The sequence below is a fragment of the Oryzias latipes genome, chromosome 10, assembly GCF_002234675.1.
Source record: "Oryzias latipes chromosome 10, ASM223467v1".
Lineage (NCBI taxonomy): Eukaryota > Metazoa > Chordata > Actinopteri > Beloniformes > Adrianichthyidae > Oryzias > Oryzias latipes.
Window position 1 is genome coordinate 10,388,904 of NC_019868.2, and position 14,841 is coordinate 10,403,744.

The 14,841-nt window shown below is 37.5% G+C and overlaps 1 protein-coding gene across 3 annotated transcripts in view; it reads left to right on the top strand.

Annotated features, from left to right (window-relative positions):
- Positions 1-14,841, top strand: part of drp2 (dystrophin related protein 2) — a 259,517-nt gene that overhangs the window by 142,185 nt on the left and 102,491 nt on the right. Inside the window, exon 1 of one of the 3 annotated variants that reach the window (XM_023959018.1) lies at positions 12,392-12,743. The exons of the other annotated variants lie outside the window; for them this stretch is intronic. The gene's annotated coding sequence lies outside the window, so the exon portion shown is untranslated. Of the gene's footprint in view, positions 1-12,391; positions 12,744-14,841 lie in introns of those variants that run through there. 3 annotated transcript variants of the gene reach the window in all.

Genomic DNA, 14,841 nt, shown 5'->3' on the forward strand with positions numbered 1-14,841 from the left:
ATATATATATATAGTCATGAACTGGTGGTGGAGGACCCAAAATACAGGAGACCAGGATTGGTGACGGGAAATAAAAAATTTAATTAACAAACTGAAACATGACAAAACTATGGGGAGAAACAGAACTGTGACACAAAAAGCAGATGACCTGACAAGGAAGAAACAGAAACCAAGACACTTAAATAGGCTGAGGGTAATTAACTGAACTGAAGACAGCTGTGGATCATGAACCTGAAACTGGAGTGACTGACAAATAGAAAACCAAAAACATGACAAAGAACAAAACCAGAGCACTGAATCCTTATAAAATGATTTTTAATTAATTATACAAGACAACATAATGAAACAAACAAAAAATGCAGGGGTCTGGGCTAAAATGAATGAAAATACAAAAAAGAATAGATAGTTTGTGATAGATTGTAAGAATTAGCCATCTTCACGTATGTACAATCTCCTTACACATACACAAATTACCCATTTTAATTTGACAAATTTCTTCCTTGAACTTAATGATATCCCCTGATGTCCAGAGTCCTTGAACTGGGTCAATCAGACCACAGAGGGTGGGAATGTGAGGTGTGGGTAGTGGTTGTGATGTCAGCAGGGATTGTAGTCTTAGCAGTTTGCTGAAGGGTCATTCATAAGTACACAACAGGAACTGTTTTGAAATGGTGTGACAGTGGTTTCTTAAATTGATCAAGATGCTGCAGAAGTGAGTTTTTGGCTACAAAAGACAGCGCAGTCAGACAGAATTGTTGGTTTAGCATCACTCTTATATTTTATGGAGGACAACTCGGTGAAAAAAACTCATTAAGTAGCTGGATTTATCACATAATTGCTTCTTATATCAGAGAGGCTTTTACCTGGCTTGACATACAGCCGGTGAGTTTACTTTTGTCTCTGACTTTAAGTCTGTTTGATCTTATCCATGAGCTTTCAGAATTTTACAGACCTGTATGTCCACTTAGCTCTTCAGTTGTGTATTTACTAGCTGTCCTAAAGTACACAGTGTAAGACATGAGGGGATTGAGTGCTTAAAGTGGAAGAACCCAAACTATGGAACCCTGCCTCTGTCACATTACTGTACTCTGTTAACTTCTGTAAGGCTTTTAAAACACACCCAGAAGCCAGTCTGTCTGTATTTTTGCATCTGCCCAATTTTCAGTAAACTGCATGTCATGGATGAACACAAACACCATGCCAAAAGGCAAGTAGCAATAATGTTAATACTGCACTTCTCTAAATTTAGAAATAGGACAGTAGCAAACATACTTATTTATATTTATCCTTTTTGAATGCTTATTTGGCCTTTTTTCAAATCTAGATGTACGGTTTCACAACACTATTTCATTTGAACAGAAATTCTTTACAGAATTCCCTTTGAATGCTTGGGAGCCAGTTTAGCTCATGCTGGTTTGCGTGAAACCAGGGTTTGAATCCGGGCTGCTCCCTATTCCCTTCTCTGCTTCTGTGCCGGTCCCAAGCCCGGATAAATTGAGAGGGTTGCATCAGGAAGGGCATCCAGTGTAAAACATTGCCAAGTTAACCTTGCAACTCTTCCTCAAAAGAGAGGTTGTTTCACTGTGGCGACCCCTGATGGGAAAAGCCAAAAAAGAAAGACGAAGATTCCCTTTGAATGCTTACTGTCCTGTAGATCCAGTACATTATTGAATTCTGCCTCTAAAGAGGCAAAAAACGGGAAATCTCATACCCTGAGAAAACTCATACCCTGAGAAATGGACCAGTCATGAGGGAGCCTGTGTCATTGGGGTTGGGTTATTACCTGAAACCACAGGGCAACCAAAGCCTAAGCGCAACTATCAATGTTTTACTTTCCATTCAACAGGAGGTGCTGTGGGATATTTGCGTTGGTTTATTGTCCACCAATAACTTAAAAGAAGAACAGGCTGGAGCACAGAAATAAAAAACCTAAATCAGTAACTATGTTTATTAAGATGTTGTCTCCTTAGTTTTGGCAGTCCGAAAAGACCATACACATTTTTACTGAGTTTATTTTCACAACTGCTTAAGTTTTATGAATAACATTAGTGAATAGTTTAATATAACATAGCAAGAATCACTGTTAAACTGTTGCCCTGTTTTACTAAATGTTTCTGGAACACAGTAAAATTCATGCCTGAGTAAAAAAAAGCTGTGATGTTGATGAAAAAACATAATTGGACAGCAACCTAAAACTACAATGCACTAATACTTGCATCAATAAACTGTGCATTTTTTTATACTGTACGAAAAATTGAACCATATCAGATTTTAAGGTTATTGATAAAAAAACTGTGGGAACCTTTAGCAAAAGTATACAATTGAAGTTTTTTAATTAATTATACTTGAGTATAAGTATAGCAGGTATAGTCATTATGTATTGCTAAAGTATTTAAATCCATCAAAACACTGCTAAAATTTAAAAGCTATTGGACAGTTTTAGAGTAAAATGAGCAGCTTTTCATTTTCAAACTTTAAGCTGTTTTACTTACAAATATCTCTTGCTCTGGTGAAGGGTAACATGTCTGTTAACCTATCAGCAGTCATCAGAGATGGGTTGAAGAGCACTGGACTACACAGCAGTTTTTTAACAGAATATACATTTATACCAGAAACTATCAAAAGTAAGAAAACCTGATTGTTTGTTGTCATCTTTGTCAGCTGCTATGTTATCTTAAATCTGGCCCAGCTGTGGTATTTTGGCATTTAGACCTGTAGGCCAATGTGGAAAGCCTGAAATTCCAATGCAATCATGAAATCTCTCTTTGTTTGCTTCTATGTTAGTTTTGGAGTTTGAGGAAGGAACTTTGGAAGTTGTTTCGAGATTGTATGTTATGTTATTCAGTAATATATTGTTTTGATGGTGATGGGTATCACAGCCCCTGTGATGGATGAAGAACCTCTCCAGGGTCTGCCCTGCCTTGCATTTCTGCTTTGTGTTGATGGATTACTGCATTTCCAGTCAGTTGAGTTCATTTGCTTATCAAGCAATTCTCCTCACTTTTAATCTGCCTGTATGGGCTGAAGGTGCAGCTGGATTCTTTCTCCGAAAAATATCACTTTGTTTACTATTCAGTCCTATTTAACATAAAAACATATTGGTTATAATGTGTTTCATATCATTCACAGCATGCTTTTATCCAGTAGTACAAACCTACAGGGGGAATGTATTTTTCATTAGAACTAATTGGACAAATGGGAGTGAGATAAACTCTATGTTGTCCAAAACAGGCAAAAAAAAAGTTGATTTACAAAGTAATTGTATGTCTCTTCACTGTGGCTGTTCAAATGTTCTATTACAGATTAGACTTTTTTCAGGGTCCACCGCCCTGACATCTGACACCTGTTAGGGCATTTATTTTCTCTAGGCTGCAGCTAAAATGGCTGTTTATCATTTAACTGCTTCCACTGCTTTATCATTGCCCGTTATCCGAGAGCGCGATGGAACATGCAGTTATTTTCCAGACTTGCTCCACACCCATGGGAAGGGGTTTGAGTTCACTTTCTGTGAAGATGTATATTCAGGAGCTCAGTTCTTCACATCCTGCTCTGAGCCTTCTGCTTTAAACCGAAAAAGACTTTTCTTTTGGGAATGTGTTCAGAAGGCCTTCCGAGGTTCTCTTTTCCCAACCCGATTCGCAATCCTGTCCCAGGTGTGAAGGTACACAGCAAAGGCAGAGTGGATCTAAACCAGAATATTTTCTCCTTTCAGTAGAATTTCTGAATTAATCAGAAGTCCATGAGCAGACCATAAATCCCCTGCAAAGGGGATTGAGAAACGGAAAGTTAATGCAGGTCTGAGTTTTAAAGCATCAATCTCACCTGAATATTTTAAACTTCCTTCCAGTATTGTTTCTAAATCCATTTTAGAAAAAGTTATTTTTGTTTACCACTCTCTTGCTGTCCCATTTACCCTGTAATTACCCCACAGCAGCATGTTGATTTTACTCAAAGTTTGCAATTGATGCCTAATCCTGCAGGACGATTGCATTAATTTCAACATTTTAAACCTTTTACGCCTGTTACTTTTTCTATTTACTTGAGTTTGATCACAGAGCATATAGAATATATGTCAGAATTTTTAAAAAATCCTTATGAATAAATTAATATAAAAGGAAAATTTAAAACTACTTTACTCAAAAGCTGCCATCACTGTGGATTTTTGCCCGGCCCAGTTACATAATGAGGCAAGAGAGCGTATGTCCCAGTGATTTGTGACAAAACATTAATATTGTATTTTTTATATCTGTTGTAGTGCTTGTCAGATTTGAATGTCTGCTGTTTGATTTGCATCCCCTTCCTCATTTGGGAGTGCACTACTGTTCTGCGCCACTCTTTCGCTGTCAAGCTAACTTATGCTGTGAGTTCACATCCTGCTCTTGACTACAGAAATGATTATTTATTGTCATCTTTTTATTGGACAATAAATACAACGCTGTCAACCACATTCCTGGGGATGAGAATGTCCGCAGCCCCGTCAGTAAATGGGAAGTGACGAGGCGGACGGAGCGGTGAGAGTGTGGAAAGTGCAAAGTGTCACACCAGAGTCTGTCAAAAAGCTTTTCTGGTTCTTTTAATGAGATTCCTGCTTTAAAATGAATCTTAGTGGAGTGTCAAGGCCATTAAAGCCCTCTCTCTGTTGATTCGTCCTGTTGGCTGTCTTTATTACACCGGACGTTCATCATTAGTGCAAATTAGCAGAGTTACTGTGATTTTTCAGTAAGCATGGCTTCTTTTTCTTTAGTGTTCAAGGGTATTTCTCTTAGAATATAGTCCAAAAATCATAGGGTAAATTTAGTCTTACGGTGTATCCTGAACCCATTTGGTTCGCTTAAATTTCGCTTTGTTTCCCCCGATAATCTGGGACAAATTTTCAGTCTGAATTTATCCAAGCAGACCCTGGTCCGGATCAAAGAACCGCTCTCTGACCCATCTTTGAAAGTGGTCTTTATTTGTTTCCAATCCCAAGGTTCAGGACTCAATCCGGACCAAATTAAGCAAACTGGGTCCGGACCAACAGATTTTTCCAGTCTGAATACTCCCTCACTCATGAGCTTACCTTCATTAGATGCTCTAACCAAAGCTGTGATCTGACTGTCCTGATTTCACTTTTACGTAATTAAGAATGGCTTAAAACACTGCAGTCTAATGATGAGGCGCCATTTTTGCTGAACTGAAGTCATTGGGAGATTAAAAATGTAATTCAAAGGGTTTGTTAAATATTGGTGTAGTTTGACAAGCGTGATGCATCCAATGCAAATCGGCAGATTCTTGTTACAGTTTTTGTTTTGCAAATACACATGTGACTTTTTTGCAGCAATCAAGCTACTATGTTGGACCTGTCAATTCTGTGTTATGGATTATAAATGTCCTATGATTGCATTTTGATGAACAATATGCTTAAGCTGTTAAACAGGTCTTTTTGCATCTCTGTTTTCAAGCTAAATTGTGGACTTTAAAAAAAAAAAAAGCTTGAAAAGGCTGCTCTTTGTTGAAGTTCTTGCATTGATCATTGTGATGTGCTCTTTACATATGTCAAAAAACTGAAGCCAGCATAGAAGTAATAACATCTAGCATTTCCAGAAAAAAACACTGGAGGTGGTTTCACAAAGGAGCAATGTAAAATTTAACTGCGAAAGTCAAAAAGTCCAGCTTTGCACCCAAATAAACCTGCCTTCTTTCCAAAGCTTTTTCTGTTGTTTTATATTCTGTTCTTGGCAGCTTTGAAGGGAGGTTGTTTTTCAAAATTAAAATCCTTTATTATCTTCTAATTTCTTTTGTTTTCTTCATTTTTAATTTTTTAGAAGTGATCTCTTTTAGATATGCCTGTATCAATCCAGGCTCCATTTTGCTGTTCAGAATCCTGTGGGTGACATCAGAGACTCATGTATGTAGGTCTGTAGATTAAACCAGTAGTCTCCCAGTTCCTCCCTGAAATGTTTGACATTTATTGATTTTAAATGTCTGTTTTGTTTAAAGTAGCAAAATTACTTATTTTAACATGACTGATTGAGCAGGAATTTGTCATTGTTTGATTTCTTTCACTCAGGGTGTAGATAGTGGGATGATAATTTTTTGGTGTTGCAAGGCACACACTTTGGACAACTTCCCCCCCTGACCTATAAATGGTCATTTGCTTTTATGTTTTTTTAGATCAAAGCTAAAATCTTCTTTATTTAGAAGAAAATCGTTTATACTTGCTTTAGTGTTTCTGAGTCACTTCATTATCGGATGTATTGGAAAAGTGGTTGGCTCGGCCTTGGCTGTCATGTGGTGCTTTATGAAAATGTAAATGGTGGCGCATTTGAACCTGACAGAGTAGGGATTTTATTTACAATCTTGCTGTTACTATTCTGTATATAGTCCTTTTATATTTTAGAATAAATTTAACTGAGCATTAAATCTACTGCCTCCCACCTGATCAAATCTGCGTCAAGCAACATAATCTGAGACAAAGCCTTTAAGTCCTCTTCCATTCCTCAGTTTCTTCCTTGTTCAAGTTGATTTCTTCCCTTTCTTTACTTTCCACAAGAATCAAGAATCAGTCAACATTGAGTTTAGACTGCTATAGCAGTACCTATCAAATTTTATTTATTTATCTTGGTTTTCAAGTCAAACATGAAGCAACAATAAAACGTTTTTATTTTCTTTGGTTTATCAGCAAGGGTCCCAGTTTGGCTGTCAGTATAATTTTGTTGAACTCTGCCTGCTGATTTCAGTGCCATGTCTATATGTCAGGCTTCATCCTGTTTCACTATTTTTCCAGATTTACCAGTTACAACCACACAGTTTGATGAAGTGCACAAAAATCCCTCCTGTGCACAGATAATTATACAGATAGATAGATTAGATAGATAGATAGATAAATAGATAGATAGATAGATAGATAGATAGATAGATAGATAGATAGATAGATAGATAGATAGATAGATAGATAGATAGATAGATAGATAGATAGATAGATAGATAGATAGATAGATAGAGAATTTCCGTTGTGTGGTATCCATCACACAAATTACACATTCAAAAGAAGGAAAAAAGGAATAATGAAAATAAAATAAAGCAAAATAAATACAGTACTTAAAAATGCTTCCTATTTTCCTATTATATACTTGGGATAAAAAAAAGTCTGCCGAACCTCCTGTGCAGGGCAGTGAGATAAACCTTTGACCACTGTAAGATGAATCAAAAATATTAGATTGTGTCATAAAATCAAACAAAAACCAAGCAGGCAACTAAAGATGAAATATATGAACACAATAGAAAAGTTGCATAGCTATGTGTGTATAAAAAAATAGAAACACGTTTGCCTAAAATCTTAGCCTTATATTCTCCTGACTGATATCTTTTTTTCTTTTTGGGCAGCAAGTGTGTTACACAACATTATGGTGTCACGAACAAAGTCTCCAGTTCACATCCTAGCTGGGTCCTTGTGTGGAGTTCTCATGTTCTCTCAATGATAGTGGAGGTTTTCCAGGTTCTCTGGTTTACCCCCAAAGTCCAAAAGCATGCTTTAGGTTAATTGGTGGCTCTAATTGGCCTGTGTGTATCTGTGCGTTGGTATGTGTCTTCTACCCTGCAATGCACTGGCAAACCGTGGAGCACCCTGCCCTCACTCTTCAGCAAATGACAAACCTGTCATCTCCTCCTTGAAATAGCTAGCCGCAGACTTGACATGGTGTCGTTGGGATGTACATCACCAAACTCTGAATATTTGACTTTAGGATACTTAAATAGATCAATTTCAAGCTAAGTATCTTCAAGTATCCTCTCCCCAGCTGTACAGTTTTTAATGAAACTGTATGTGAAACTTCATGTTTTGCCAAATGTTAAAGAAATACATCATAACAAATCGTCAGCAACCATTTTGTCACGATGCTGACTGTGGGATTTGCATAATCAAAGCAGCAAAAATAAAATTAATATTTGTTCATGATCTACTATATACCTTTCTGGATGAGGGGGTCCTAGACAGCTGGGGGCACACAGCAAAACTAAAATCTTGCTTGGCAAATAAGTTTTCTTTATCATGCCCTTATTTTTTTAAAGGAATCATTCATTGTCTTGAGACTTTCTTTGCACACGCAATTTCTATTCACAACCTTCAGTTTAAGGATACATTGCAATTCTCAGAATTTTGCTGTTTAAAGTCTATTGACACCGTATTTTTCCCCAGATCAGACTTTTGGATGAACATTTTAGAAGTATGTTGTAGCAATACATTTTTGATACTGGAATCTACAAAAACGAGCTTCCTGTAAGACTTTTGTATTTCATAATCTGTTATGAGAAATTACAGGATCTTTTTTTTTATTTGTTTCTGTTGTTGAAAAAGGTAACTGCTGACACAAAGTGAACACAATTAGGTGTTAAAGTGGCATGTTTGTTCCAAAGGGAGATTCTTTTTTTCATTATAAAGCTGGAGTTTGATGGGTAATGAAACTTCTGGCTGGAGAGAATAAGATTTCAAGCGTGACACTGTGTGATGGGAAAATAGAAAGAGATGGGTAACAAGAGGGCAAGTGAAAGTCGTATTTCCCTCCAAGAGCCAGAGGCATGAAACTTTATGGCCTTTGTGTAAAACTTTGTAAATGTTGAAAGCAGAAATGTGCATATTCCTTTTTCTCTTTTCTAGTTATGAAGCTGTATGTTCATCTTTTTTCTATAACCTCTAAACTCATAGATTGCATTCACCTGCATTGGCAAGACTTTTCCCTCCTTAGTGAATTGTGAACTGATGCTGGGTTTGTATAAAAATAGTAAAGCAAAGTTTGCTCCATTAAAAAAATAACAAGTTTTAAACCGTTTTTTCAAAAAACCTGCAGTGTGCAGGCAAAGGTCTAAAGAGTCCTCGACGTGCACACAGCCTTGTGACACTGTCTTGTTTTATAAATATCATTTTGAAGGAGCTGAAAGACTTTAATGAATAGCTGACACATCTGGCCTCCAGCGTTTCCAAGGTGCTTCAAACACTTTACTATATGTTTGCAATCAAAAAGAAATAAATCTGTCGTGAGATTGAAGATTCAGAGAGAAAAAGTTTGACAGTTTCTTTTGCTCTGCAGGGATGTATGGAATGGCTTACAGTCTTAGAGAGTTTTGAGCATGTTTTCTTGTTTCTTTGCTGTGAATGTGTGTTCCTTTGTATTTTTACAGTTTTCATCGATAACACATCAATAGTGCTTATGTTTTTTGGTAAATATCCAAAGCCAATAGAGCTTCTACAGGAAACATCACGGAATGTGCTTGTGCTTTACCTCCTTATCCAAAAGCAAAAGTAAAAGTAGAAATGGAAGACTGTGTGTGTGTGCATGCACTCATTACTGTGTCCTTTAAATGGAGGCTGGTTAAGGGAAATATGTCAGTAGATTTCACTGGTAGACATCTATACAATGGATGAAAGATCTTAAGAGAATTGAGAATCTTTGATGTCACCAATTTTCATGAATCACAATATTTGGACTTCCTATAACACCTGGCCCTCATCATCTTCTAAATGTGGTCATACTACACACCTATTCAGTCAGTTATAAAGACTTTTCTCATCATTACTTCAATACAAACACTGTAGTTGTTTCAACTTGTTCCAGCATCACGGATCATCTCAAGCCTCGTCGGAAAGATGCTGAGCACCCCATATCTTCTGAATGTCATTCTGGTTAATCCATAAGTCTATACACTTATTGGATACCCGTAAAAAAATTAAGACTGAAGTGGGGCGGGACATTGACTGAAGTTTACTCCACCCAGCTTAACACTGTTTTGAAAATGGGTCACTGACACGACAGAGAAAATTGGGAGTTTTGTTGAATCCACCAATAGGTCCATCCACCTTCCAATCAGAAAAGCACAGCTCCAAAAGAGCACACATTTGACCAAAAAGTGGGGGTTTGGTCACCGCAGAAGCAAGACAGTGGTTTAATCTGAAATGAAACCTCTTCAAAGTTGAGGAGAAGTTCCTGAAATAAAGCACCTATGTACAAATATTCACACTTTTGCACTTTTACTTAATCTTGAATAGACATGCCTCCTTCAATCAAATCCTCTTTATTGACATGGCGTCTTAGCAAAGCCACAAACGAGCAAGGTGTTGTACATTAAAAACACAAAACATTAAAAGCAACAATTAAAAGGTTAAAAAAAATAAAATGTAAAATTGTAAAATATAAGGAACATAGTAAAGTAACACTAAAAAAGGCAAACATGAAAACAAAATAAAACAGACCAGCAGAGCAGACTTTCATGCTGTGTGAAAAACTCTGGCTATGTAGATGACTATTGAGGCTTTTTTTTCCTGCCATTGATACACCATAGTCATGGTGGCTTTGAGGACCAAATTAGCACGGAACCTTTTGAAAAGCCTGACCAGTCTTGCACATTTGTGTTAGTTATCTCCTGCTTTTCTTGCCAATGGCTAAAGTTTCCCATCTCTTCTACATCTTAAGTGATGTAGTTGTGGGTGTAAAGCATTACATTTTGTTGGCTTTCTCCTGCTGACAGAAGGTGTTTGTTGTTACAGCACGTAATTAGTTCTATTTCAGTGTAACTACTCCATCTGTGACAGAAGAACTGTGTAATTTAAGAGAATGAGAACTAAATAATATGACTATAACATGTATGACTTTTTCTGGTTTTTAGACTTGAACGTTGCCAGTTTCGCTAAATCCATAGTATTGTCAGTACTTTTTACCATGTAAAAAATTACCAGAATCAAAAATTTACTATGACAACCAGACCTAGAGAACTTGTTCATGAGTTTATCTCTAGCAGGTTAAATCACAGCGGTGGTTTGTGGACCCAGTAAAGCTGCTGTAAAGCAGTTGCGATTCATCCCAAACACTGCCGTTGGAGTCTTTGCTTCTAGTGCCTCAAAGATTTGACTCTTACAGTCTCTCCATGGCTTAGCACCAACGTAAATCAGACATGTTGGCTCACCCTCGGATACTGAAAAGCTCAGGAACGGTACTTCTACTGGTGTTTAGACACAGGACTGAACATGGAGAACCAGTGCTTTTAGTTCTATGAAGCTAGCATCTGTAATAATCTTTCTGATGCTGTTCGACAAACATCAACTGTGACAAGGTTTGAGTCCAAAAGCTGTTTTGTTTTAAAATCAATGAATGAATCAGTGAAAATGAAAGTCTTAATCATTTTTTTTTTATTTCTTATCGTAGTTTTAAGTTATTTTTCTTTAAATTATGGGTTTTACTTTTTCATGGTAAATTTTGTTTCTGAAAAAAAAAACTTTTAAATGAACTTGTGTATAAATTGAGCTAGTCAAAAAAATCTCTTTTCTCTGAATCCAGGCGTAGGCTTTTCTAACGACTCATGCTGCTCACAATATTATGATAAAAGTGAAGTTCTCTTAGTCAGGAAAGAAATTATAAATTAAATATATATAATGTTAGCTACATCCTTTTTGTTGCAACTCAAAAACGGAAGACGTAATTATAATGGATAGTAAAGACATGGATCGATAGAAAAAGTTGGTAAAATTGCAGTTTTTAAATCTTCCGTTTAAAGGAATGAGACCTTTGGTCAAACCCCCATTGTGTGTCTGGACTGAAAGATGGGAAAGGAGTTGTTCTACCAAAACGAATCAATACTACTTTTTGACCTCTGTAAGTTGTCCAACAAAAGGCTTGCTTTGCTCAGTTTGCCTCTGCCTGTCCTTTAAAGGCACATATTTATTACACAGGTTTATTGCAATTACACACAGTATTATCAAATTCATTAAATGTGTATTTGTGCATGTAACTTTAAACCTAATGATTTTTTTTATCAGCCATCACTTTGCTATGCTGCTGAAGTCTTCATCTGTGGCTACATTCACACCGCACTTAAGCGACGACTTCCAATCCGCATTCAAAACTCTCACGTTCACATGTACCTACGCAGATTAGTAAGATCTTTTTAGGGCTCTAGATACAAAATGCCTCTGATCATAAGTTAAAAATTAAACCAGGTCAAAGTGGATTTGGTAGTGACGTATGAATGGTGTTCCTTTTAATTCGCAAGTGCCAACCATTTGAAAATTGATCATGGAGGACAAATGAATAACTATGCCTGGATGGAATTATGATACCAAGTCTTTCAAATACCTGAATAGAGCTTTGAAAGAAAAAGCCTGGAGCAAGATTCATCAGATTTGCACCGCTTTGACATTTCCCACCAAGCCTATTCCAACTGCATGGCAGACATGTGCTAGTATTGGGTAGCAACAGTCCAATGTGAACACCAGGGGCTAAATGTGCATTCAAAAGTGCACATTTAGCCCCTTTTTTAACAAATGCAACATGCCTAGTGTGAACGTAGCTTGTGGAAAATGCTTTGAACCTTGTGCTCTAATGGATTTTTGGTCCATTCTTTATTAATACAAACCTGAGTTCTTTTTCTGTTTTCCCGACAACTTAGAAGTAACTGGCAAGCACCATTTTTAGAGAGTGAGCTGAAGGTCATCAGTAAGATGGCCTTTTCTTTTCAGCCAAATGGGTGTGGGGTAGTTGTAGGTGCAGGAATGCATGGAGACAGAAAGCTCTTTGAGTGCTCCTAGTGGATACGTCTTCCTCCATGACCGTGTTTGTCTGTTCCCTCCTCATCCTTTCCACCTCCACTCCTCTCTATGTTTCCATGCTTCCAAGCCGTCCAACTTTTCTTGGAATTTTCTAACAACCCAAGCGGCTTATGGAGTAAATAAAAGCAAATCTCGAACAGTGGCAGAGGATCAAGTGAGTGCTCTTCAGGTAAGCCTCTTTAAAGACTTGCACTTATCAGCACACATCCAGTAATGAGAGTAAATCCAAGTTTTTGTCATTTAGAGGTATTTGACTTTGATTAAAATCAAGGTGTACACGAGGAGAAGCAGCACAGTCACCTTGATCCTCTGATGTTTTCTCTGCACAAAGTGCCTATTCTTTTTGTTTATAGAATCCAGCAAATGTGTTATCTTTTATCATCTACAAGCCTTTTGATTAATAATTCAGACTTCTCTCTGGAAAATATCCCGGCTGATCTTGTCTTGTGTGTACAGCAGTAAAAAGAGGAAACCTGGAAAGGCGAACTACATTTCAGGTACAGTAATTGGGAAGCCGTGAAATTAAGACTTCTGCCAGTCGCAGTCATGGTGAAGATGGGGAGTTGTTGCTGTGGCAGCAGGAGAAATATTCTCTGTGTCACTTTGCAGCACATCACTGAAATCTCTGCTGGTTTTTGGCATCTCCTGTAAATCCGTCGTAGTTGCGCTTCACTGCATGATGCCACATCCAATCATGACTTTAAATATTGCATGGTAAATGCTTTGAAGCATAGGATCTCTACTTTTTCTCTTATATTCTAGGCTGATGTATGGCTCTCTGATGCAAATGAACATAAAGGATAATATGAATGCTTGAGTGCAATTGACATTTTTCTTCTTACAGAGTAAAACTTGGTTCTGTTGATGGCAGTAAGTCAGTACTTGTCAGTGATGGGTGGACTCTGAAAAGGTCACAAATTTGGTTCTGAACTTTTACGGCCACAACTTTTATTTAATTATTATAATTTTGTTTAACCAAAAAGAGCTTGAATCTGGAAGACTTTCTATTTGCCAACAACAAGGTTCAGCCAAAGCCTTTGACCTCTAACTTTAGCTGGAATGGTTTGTAGGGAGCCTGGGAAATGTATATGTGGGTTTCACCAGGAACAATGTGAGTATTGGTGTCTTTTAGACAGCAGTAATGAGCATCAATGCAGGGTGTTTGGAGGTTCCCTCCTAAAAAAGGTTTGAAGCTCATATAGTCTTCCAAGAAAAACTCAATGTGGAGCTACTACTTCATGTTGGAAGGAGACAGGTGTACTTTTTACACTTATCAAGAATGCCACCCTGATTCCTGATCATTGCCATGTTACGCGGATGTCTGGACCCCATGGCAGATCTTAGGTACAATGGAGAATTGGGAATGCTTCTGTGTGGTCGAGGGGGGTGTCCTGGCATCATGGCTTCAGAATGCTGCCCTCACAATCTAAATCTAAAAGTGGAAGATGATAGAATAGATTGCTTTTTTTGTTTTTTTTGTAGATTTGAAGGTGTTCCTCCAAATTTAGAGGTGTTGGTTTATATAATCAATATAAAACCAATTGTAGTGACAACAAAACTATTAGCAAAACTGCAGAGAAGGAAGCTGAATGTCTGCTCGCTGACAGAGCTGCCTGCCTCTTTCATTTTCTACTCACTTTACGGACAAACTTTCCTTAGAGTTGTTTCCTCCTTTTTCTATGTGAATGAAAGTCGTCATTGTTGAACCCTATGTCACATCTTGAAAAAGCAAACAATTATACGTCCATTTTACTCTCACCCTTCATTGTGTCTTGTGTGGCCTTATTTCCAAACAGTGTGGCAAAGTGTGTGTGTTTGTGAGGGGGGTCACTGACTCATTACTCTCAGATAGCCTGGAACTCAAACAGGACTTCGAAGTGCTAACATTGCATAACATCTCATAGGACTTCTGATTACCAGTGAGAGGGGAGACAGAGATAGAATGTGTAGTCTGGGAGAGATGCCACTGTACAAGCCACCACTACACGAACAGAAGCTTTTTTAGTTTAAAAAAAAGAAGAAAGAAAGAAAAGTGAAGAAAAAAAGAATTAAGGGGACAGGAGGACAAAGCTAATAAAGATTCATGTGGAAAAGAAAAAAAAATCTAGCTGATGGGAAATTATGTGGTCTGCAGAACACGCAGAAATGGTAGAAGTGGGAAAATAAATGTTGAGCAGAGGGGGTTATATGTAGTAGAAGAGGATAAAGAAATTGAACTAATGCACTAAAAGCCCCATCTTTCCCTCCTTCTCTCTGGGGAGTCATTC